Raw genomic sequence first — 9,254 nt, forward strand, 5'->3', positions numbered from 1 at the left:
AAGAGCCAGCAAGAGGGAGAAGCAGGAAGCAGAATGAGAGGGTTTGTTAGGCAGTTTGTGGCTTTTTCTTCAGTCTTCTCAACCTGCCACCTTATCTTCCTTCTCTCTTTCACTTCCCGGGGCGTCTTCCTTTTCTAAAAACTTCAGTTTCTGCAGCTCGTGGCTGAGCTGAGAAGTTGGAAGACCCACCAGGTGCACAGAGCAATTATAACAGAAATTTGACTTCAGCTTTGAGTCCGCGGTGTTATGGTTCACAGATGGGTTAACTGTCCACGGGCAGCTCAGATGGAAGATGAACTTGGGTGTGTCTGGGAGCATGTTTCTGGAGGAGATGAACTTTTGAATCCATGGACTCAGTGAGGTAGGTGCCCTCTCTGGGGTGGGTGGGCCTCATCCCATCCAATCTGTTGAGGGTCTGAGTAGAAGTGGATGACCAGCAGAGGAAGGAGAAGGAGGAATTCACCCTTTGCTGCCTGATGGCTTCAGCCGGGACGTCCGTCTTTTCCCACCCTCTGTACTCCGGGCTCTCAGGCCCTTGAACTCAGAATGGATTTCACCACCAGCTCTCTTGGGTACTCCTCCGCTCCCATCACCATGGGAGCCTATTCCTTTAATGAGCTCTTCATAGGCAGGCTTCTCCTACTGGTTCCATTTGTCCAGGGAAGCCTCACTGACACACGTGTGTATTTGACCCTGTGGCAACTGACTTCTTCAATGCCAAGCCTGCACACGAGGACCTCATTCAGGAAGATCCCTGTGAGGACTCAACAGGAAGATCCAAAACCTCACCACTTCCTCTCACCTGCAGCGTGGCCTCCCAGGACATCTCCTAGAGTTGATGGAATGTAGGTGTTTCAAGGGCTGCTACACAGAAACACAGAGAAAACACTCAGGATGTCAGCACGCTGAGCATGGAAGAGCATGGGGACCCCCCCACCCCCACCCCGTGAACTGGGTCTGCGTTTTGCGAGGGAAATAGTGATGAAGCAAAGGCCAAGTTAGAGGCAAATGTTACTGCCTTTCCTTGGGCTGGAATCAGAAGGATCTGCTTTACTCCTCTTTGGCTTTAGGCCTCTGTGAGGCTCAGAGACGTCTGGGAGACTTTTGTTTTGTGAAGCTGTCAGCATCTGAAGAAAAGAGGGATGTCAAAGTTGGGTTACAAACATTCTGGGCTATTTGAGAGTGGGAGGAGTAAAGTGCTTGCCTTGGGTCCCAATGTTAGCCAGGAGGATGAAGATCTCCCCAGCCAGCCTGTACCTGGAACCTCAATGTCCCCAGTCTCTGACGGTGTTCCCATGGGCACCAGCTTATCTCTAGGACACCAGGAGAGGTGTGTGCCTATGGCTCATGGGCATGTGCATGAATCAACTTTTGGACATGCAAGTCCATAATTGATTGGTCTAGAAAAATGATTCCTGAATTACAAAGTTAATTCACTCGTGGTTGGTTGGAATAAGACACATGTCAAAATAGCAGGATGAACATATAAGTCAGGGCAGACCTGTGATTGTATTGATAATTCAACTTAGACATAATGTTAAAGATGACAACTGATGCTGCTAATGGGAGGCCAGCCAGAACCAAAGGGCAGGCTTTTCTCCCTGCACTGCAAGATAGATTCTCCCACCCCGACCTCCTGCCCATTTCTGCCCATCTTCTTGGTCCTGGCACCTCTTTCTCCTTGTTTCCCATCCCCTCAGCCACCTTTCCTTAGACCTCACTGGCACAGACCCTAGGGAGTCCTTGAAAGAGCTGCTTCCCTCACTCCTGGGCAATAAGAGGAAACATTGCCAGATGTCACCATACGAAGTTCCATTTCAGCTGACCGTGGTCAGGAGGGAGCACTGGGTCTATCGACCTCTTCCAGGGATTACGAATTGCAGAAGAGCCACAGGGGCACTGCTTCTCAATAAAGCTGAAGCCTTGGGCTAGAGTCCGAGGTATCCTGTCTTTCTGCCTGGTTCTGTACCCTTCCCTGGCACAGGTGGTGGGGGTCCTGACTTCTCGTCTGAACTACCCTTTGGGCTCCAGGCCCCTGCTTGCATCTCAAGCTCTGGACTGTGAATGTCTGCGTCCACCTCTAGTTGAGCCCAAGGGAGACACAGCTCAGGCTGATGTGCAGGATGGGACGTGGGGAGGGAAGCAGGCTGTGGGACTTAGCTTGAGGAGAAAGGTCATCAGGATACAGTGGGTCTAGTTCTAACCCCTGGGGTGGCCAGGATCAGAGTATTTGAATCATCCCAGGGGACTCAGCAGCTGAGAAACAATCCTCTTAGAGGATTTTTTTTTTTCAATTTCTTTTCAGTGTTCCAGAATTTTCCAGAATTCATTGTTTATGCACCACACCCAGTGCTTCCTGCAATATGTGCCCTCCATAATACCTACCACCAGGCTCACCCAACCTCCCACTTCCCTCTCCTCCAAAACCCTCAGTTCCTCAAAGTCCACAGTCTCTCATGGTTTGTCTTCCCTTCCAATTTCTCCCAACTCCCTTTTCCTTATTTATTTATTTATTCATTCATTCATTCATTCATTTATTTATTTATTAAAATTAAATTTATTTATTTTCAGCATAATAGTATTCATTATTTTTTCACCACACCCAGTGCTCCATGCAATCCCCGCCCTAGAAGAGGGGTTGCCCAGAAATGCAAATGGCCACTATCGCCATCTTTTGGTGGCTTGAAGAACTGCCACAAGTGTGCTCTGGGTGTTACTTCATCCTCATGCTGGAAGTTGGGAACTAGAAATGCCTTGTGTGCAAAACATAGGAGACTCTTAAGCATATGAAATAAACAGGGTTGCTGGAGGTGAGGCAGAGGGATGGGGTAACTGGGTGATGGACATTACGGAGGGCACGTGATGTAATGAGCCCTGGGTGTGATGTAAGGCTGACGACTCACTAACTCCTACCTCTGAAACTACTAATACAATTGCCTTCCATTTATATAAATTTTCTTTGATTCCCAACATCAGCATTTCGTCATTTTGGGCATCCATATCCAGGACATATTTTGTTACACTTATACCTAAGCATTTCATTTTCTTTGGAGTAAGTGTGTAAATGGAATGTATTTTTTTCTAATTTTTTAATTTATTATTATTTTTATAAACATATAATGTATTTTATCCCCAGGGGTACAGGTCTGTGAATTGCACAGGTTTACACACTTTACAGCACTCACGACAACACATACCCTCCCCAATGTCCATAACCCCACCCCCCTCTCCTGACCCCCCTCCCCCCAGCAACCCTCAGTTTGTTTTGTGAGATTAAGAGTCACTTATGGTTTGTCTTCCTCCCAATCCCATCTTGTTTCATTTATTCTTCTCTTACCCCCAAAACCCCCCATGTTGCATCCCCACTTCCTCATATCAGGGAGATCATGTGATAGTTCTTTCTCCAATTGACTTATTTCACTAAGCATGATACCCTCTAGTTCCATCCATGTCGTCACAAATGGCAAGATTTCATTTCTTTTGATGGCTGCATAGTATTTCATTGTGTATATATACCACATCTTCTTGATCCATTCATCTGTTGATGGACACCTAGGTTCTTTCCATAGTTTGGCTATTGTGGACATTGCTGCTATAAACATTCAGGTGCATGTGCCCCTTTGGATCATGACATTTGTATCTTTAGGGTAAATACCCAGTAGTGCAATTGCTGGGTCATAGGGTAGTTCTATTTTCAACATTTTGAGGAATCTCAGTGCTGTTTTCCAGAGTGGTTGCACCAGTTTGCATTCCCACCAACAGTGTAGGAGTTTTCCCCTTTCTCCGCATCCTCGCCAGCATCTGTCATTGCCTGACTTGTTAATTTTAACCATTCTGACTGGGGTGAGGTGCTATCTCATTGTGGTTTTGATTTGTATTTCACTGATGCTGAGTGATGTGGAGCACTTTTTCATGTGTCTGTTGGCCATCTCGATTTCTTTGCAGAAATGTCTGTTCATGTCCTCTGCCCATTTCTTGATTGGATTATTTGTTCTTTGGGTGTTGAGTTTGCTAAGTTCTTTATAGATTTTGGACACTAGCCCTTTATCTGATATGTCGTTTGCAAATATCTTCTCCCATTCTGTCAGTTGTCTTTTGGTTTTGTTAACTGTTTCCTTTGCTGTGCAAAAGCTTTTGATCTTGATGAAATCCCAATAATTTATTTTAGCCCTTGCTTCCCTTGCCTTTGGCGATGTTCCTAGGAAGAAGTTGCTGCGGCTGAGGTTGAAGAGGTTGCTACCTGTGTTCTCCTCAAGGATTTTGATGGATTCCTTTCTCACATTGAGGTCCTTCATCCATTTTGAGTCTAATTTCATGTGTGGTGTAAGGAAATGGTCCAAATTCATTTTTCTTCATGTGACTGTCCAATTTCCCCAATTTATTGGGAAAATTTATTGAAGAGGCTGTCTTTTTTCCATTGGACATTCTTTCCTGCTTTGTCAAAGATTAGTTGACCATAGAGTTGAGGGTCTATTTCTGGGCTTTCTATTCTGTTCCATTGATCTATGTGTCTGTTTTTGTGCCAGTACCATACTGTCTTGATGATGACAGCTTTTTTTTTTTAAAGATTTTATTTATTTATTTGACAGAGAGAGATCACAGGTAGGTAGAGAGGCTGGCAGAGAGAGAGAGAGAAGCAGGCTCCCCGCCGAGCAGAGAGCCCCATGCAGGACTCGATCCCAGGACCCTGAGATCATGATCTGAGCCAAAGGCAGCAGCTTAACCCACTGACCACCCAGGCGCCCCGATGATGACAGCTTTGTAATAGAGCTTGAAGTCCGGAATTGTGATGCCACCAATGTTGGCTTTCTTTTTCAATATTCCTTTGGCTCTTCAAGGTCTTTTCTGGTTCCATATAAATTTTAGGATTATTTGTTCCATTTCTTTGAAAAAAATGGGTGGGATTTTGATAAGGATTGCATTAAATGTGTAGATTGCTTTAGGTAGCATAGACATTTTCACAATATTTGTTCTTCCAATCCATGAGCATGAAACATTTTTCCATTTCTTTGTGTCTTCCTCAATTTCTTTCATGAGTACTTTATAGTTTTCTGAGTATAGATTCTTAGTCTCTTTGGTTAGGTTTATTCCTAGGTATCTTATAGTTTTGGATGCAATTGTAAATGGGATTGACTCCTTGATTTCTCTTTCTTCTGTCTTGTTGGTGTAAAGAAATGCAACTGATTTCTGTGCATTGATTTTATATCCTGACACTTTACTGAATTCCTGTATAAGTTCTAGCAGATTTGGAGTGGAGTCTTTTGTGTTTTCCACATATAGTATCATATCATCTGCAAAGAGTGATAGTTTGACTTCTTCTTTGCCAATTTTGATGCTTTTAATTTCTTTTTGTTTCTGATTTCTGAGGCTAGGACTTCTAGTACTATGTTGAATAGCAGTGGTGATAATGGACATCCCTGCCATGTTCCTGACCTTAGTGGAAAAGCTTTCAGTTTCTGTACATTGAGAATGATATTTGTGGTGGGTTTTTCATAGATGGTTTTGATAATATTGAGGTATGTGCCCTCTATCCCTACACTTTGAAGAGTTTTGATCAGGAAGGGATGCTGTACTTTGTCAAATGATTTTTCAGAATCTATTGAGAGTATCATATTGTTCTTGTTCTTTCTTTTATTAATGTGTTATATCACATTGATTGATTTGTGGATGTCAAACCAATCTTGCAGCCCTGGAATAAATTCCACTTGGTCGTGGTGAATAATCTTTTTTTTTTTTTTTAGATTTTATTTATTTATTTGACAGAGAGAGATCACAAGTAGACAGAGAGGCAGGCAGAAAGAGAGGGGGAAGCAGAGAGAGAGGGGGGAAGCAGACTCCCTGCCAAGCAGAGAGCCCCATGTGGGACTCGATTCCAGGACCCTGAGATCATGACCTGAGCCGAAGGCAGTGGTTTAACCCACTGAGCCACCCAGGCGCCCCGTGAATAATCCTTTTAATGTACTGTTGAATCCTACTGGCTAGTATTTTGGTGAGAATTTTCACATCTGTGTTCATCAAGGATATTGGTCTGTAATTCTCTTTTTTGATGGGATCCTTGTCTGTTTTGGGGATCAAGGTGATGCTGGCCTCATAAAATGAGTTTAGAAGCTTTCCTTCCATTTCTAGTTTTTGGAACAGTTTCAGGAGAATAGGAATTAATTCTCCTTTAAATGTTTGGTAGAATTCCCCTGGGAAGCTGTCTGGCCCTGGGCTTTTGTTTGGAGATTTTTGATGACTGTTTCAATCTCCTTACTGGTTATGGGTCTGTTCAGGTTTTCTATTTCTTCCTGGTTCAGTTGTGGTAGTTTATACGTGTCTAGGAATGCAATGGAATGCATTTTTAAAAAAGATTTTATTTACTTATTTGACAGACAGAGATCACAAGTAGGCAGAGGGGCAGGCAAAGAGAGAGAGGGAAGGAAGCAGGCTCCCTGCTGAGCAGAGAGCCCAATGCAAGACTCCATCCCAGGACCCTGAGATCATGACCTGAGTTGAAGGCAGAGGCTTTAACCCACTGAGCAACCTAGGCACCCAATGGAATGCAGTTTTAATTTTGGTTTCCATATGTTCACTTGTTAGTATATGGACATATGATTGACTGTTTTGTGTTCATCTTGTATCCCATGACCTGATGAACTCAGTTCTGGAGCCCAAAGGGTAATTCAGATGAGAATAAGTCAGGACCCTCACCACCTGTGCCTAGGGGAGGGTATAGAACCAGGCAGAAAGACAGGACACCTCTGACTCTAGCCCACCTCTTAGTTCTCTTAGTTCGCCTCTTAGTTCTAGAAGGTTTTGTAGATTGCTTGAGATTTTCTACATAGACAATTATGTCATCTGCAAACAGGGTCAGCTTTATTCTTCTTCTTCATTCTCTATGCCCTTATTTCTTTGTCTGACTTATCGCAATGGCCAGAATTGCTCTGGCTAAGATGACTATATGGTGACAGTGGGCATCTCTGCCTTGCTCAGGATCATACAGGGAAAGCATTTAGTTTTTGATCACTAACTATAATGTTAGCTGTATTTTTCTTTTAGATGATCTTTATCAAGTTAAGGAAATTCCTTCTACTCTTATTTTTATGAGTTTTTTTTTTCTTTTATCATGAGTGGGTACTACAGTTTGGCATATGCTTTTTTGGTGTCATTTGATATGATCCTATGATTTTTCTTCCTTAGTTTGCTGTGGTGGGTTACAGTGATTCATTTTCAAAGTTGAACCAGTCTTACATACCTGGAACAAACCTCACTCCATCAGGGTGCATAATTCTTTGCTGGATTCTTTTGCCTGCCCTACCTATCCACATCTACCTGACCCCCCAGAATCCTGCCCCACTGACTTCTCAGGACCCTCTCTGCCCTGAGCTTTGCCTTTGTTCAGACTTTCCACCCTCCCTCCCTCACCTGCCTGACGCTCTCTCCCAAGAGGCTGTCCCTGTTGTCCTCTGTCACCCCATCCTCTGAACTCTCATCCATTCTTCATGACATTTCTCATAAACTAATATTTTTAATTTATTTTTTGAAAGTACCCATTAGAATAGATGGCCAGTGTTTTGCTGACAGCTGTATCCCCAGCACCTAGAAAGAAGCCTGGTGCTCCAGAGGCCCTTGGTGAATATTTGGTGAATGAACGGAGAAAGGAAAGATAGTTTAATTGAAAGGCTACAATGGAGGTTCTCATGAGGGCAAGACCACCAAAAAGCACACTCACACCTTGGACTCCCTTGGCCAATCAGGCTGTCCTTGGCGCTCTCTACCTGCAAGTTAGGAATCCTATGGAGTTCTTTCCCCATGCTCCCCAGCAAATCACCACACATATTACGTGTGTGTGTGTGTGTGTGTGTGTGATGGTTCATTGCATCCATTTAAGTAGGTATATATGTATGTATATTTACCAGTTTTGGCAATAAGGTGAGAAGAGACAGGTCTGGGGCCAGAAGTTCTTCCTCCTCTAGTCTGAGCGGCAGTGTGTCTGGACAGGATATCAATGGGCAAGGACGGCTCCAGGTTGTCTTACTCAGGTTGACTCTGTGTCCCACAAATTGCCCACAATTGCCTGTTGATCCCAAGGGACCGTGCTTGCCCTGTAACCATCAAGCCACTGATGCTTCCTATAGCTATGACTTGTGAAGATGCTGCCTTTAATAATCTTAAAAAAATAATAATTATAAAGGGACCTCAGTCTCCTGCCTATGAGCATAAGAGCAAGTAAATGGCTGGACTGATTTACCTCTTTTAGAAGCAGGAGGCTGGCTTAGCTTGAGGTCTCTTCTGGCCCCCCTGCTGGGCTGTAGCAACTTGTCCACAGCATCTCTGTTCCTGTAAGGTCACAGTCTAGAACCCAGACTCATGTGTTTTCCCTTTGTCTGCCATCAGTCTTCCTACTGGGCAACCAGCTCCTGTGCATTTTCAGACTCAGGCTTACAGACCAATTGAATCATAACTCTCCTTAATTACATAAAGTCTTCTCAATATCATTGAGATAAAAAGTAGGACAAGAGAAGCTTGCATTGCTGGAGGCTGCCTTCAAGAATGAGACTTCTTCCCTGAACTCTTCACCGTCCCCATGCCAGAGCAATAAACCAAAAGGATCCTATTCAGTATGACCTAGTTGAGAGTCAGTACAATTTTTTTTTTCATCTAGATGATCCCAACCCTAAAGGGCAGTGGAGCTGTGTCTTTTCATGCCTGAGACTCCAATGTCACTCTGTAGGACACACATGCTTGATGTGGGCCATCTCAGATTTGTCTTAGTAAATGTAACAAATTACTTTTTAGATCCTCAAATTTATAAGAAAATTACTTTACCTTCCCAATCACCAAAACTTGGTGTTTTTAAGGAGCTTTATTTTTAATTTTTTTTTATTTAATCACCTCTTTAAAGCATTACTTTATTATTATTTTGAGAGAGAGTGAGCAGAGGGAGTATCAGAGAGAGAATGAGAGGGAGAATAATTCCCACTAAGCAGGGAGGCTGATGTGGGGATTGGCTGCAGGGCCCTGAGATCATGAGCTGAAGGCAAATTTTCAATGAAATGAGCCATCCAGGAATCACACTAAAGCATTATTATTTAAAAGTCGGTCAAGGTTTAAAGTTCTAAGATGTGTTTTTCTGTTCAGACAGCTTTATCTTCCAGAGTTTCTTTATGTTCTGAGATATAGTGTCCTGTTTTGGGAGTAATATTTTTAAGGGTTTTGGTGGACCTTGATTAATACAGCTAGAAGTGGGGGAAAAAGGGATTAAGGTAATAAAG

At 43.4% G+C, this 9,254-nt stretch overlaps 1 protein-coding gene across 1 annotated transcript in view; it reads right to left on the reverse strand.

Annotated features, from left to right (window-relative positions):
• LOC309850740 (CMRF35-like molecule 6) overlaps positions 1–9,254 on the reverse strand; it is a 37,620-nt gene that overhangs the window by 22,191 nt on the left and 6,175 nt on the right. The window lies entirely within an intron of this gene.

Source organism: Mustela nivalis, assembly GCF_964662115.1.
Source record: "Mustela nivalis genome assembly, chromosome: 17".
In the NCBI taxonomy this organism is placed as follows: domain Eukaryota; kingdom Metazoa; phylum Chordata; class Mammalia; order Carnivora; family Mustelidae; genus Mustela; species Mustela nivalis.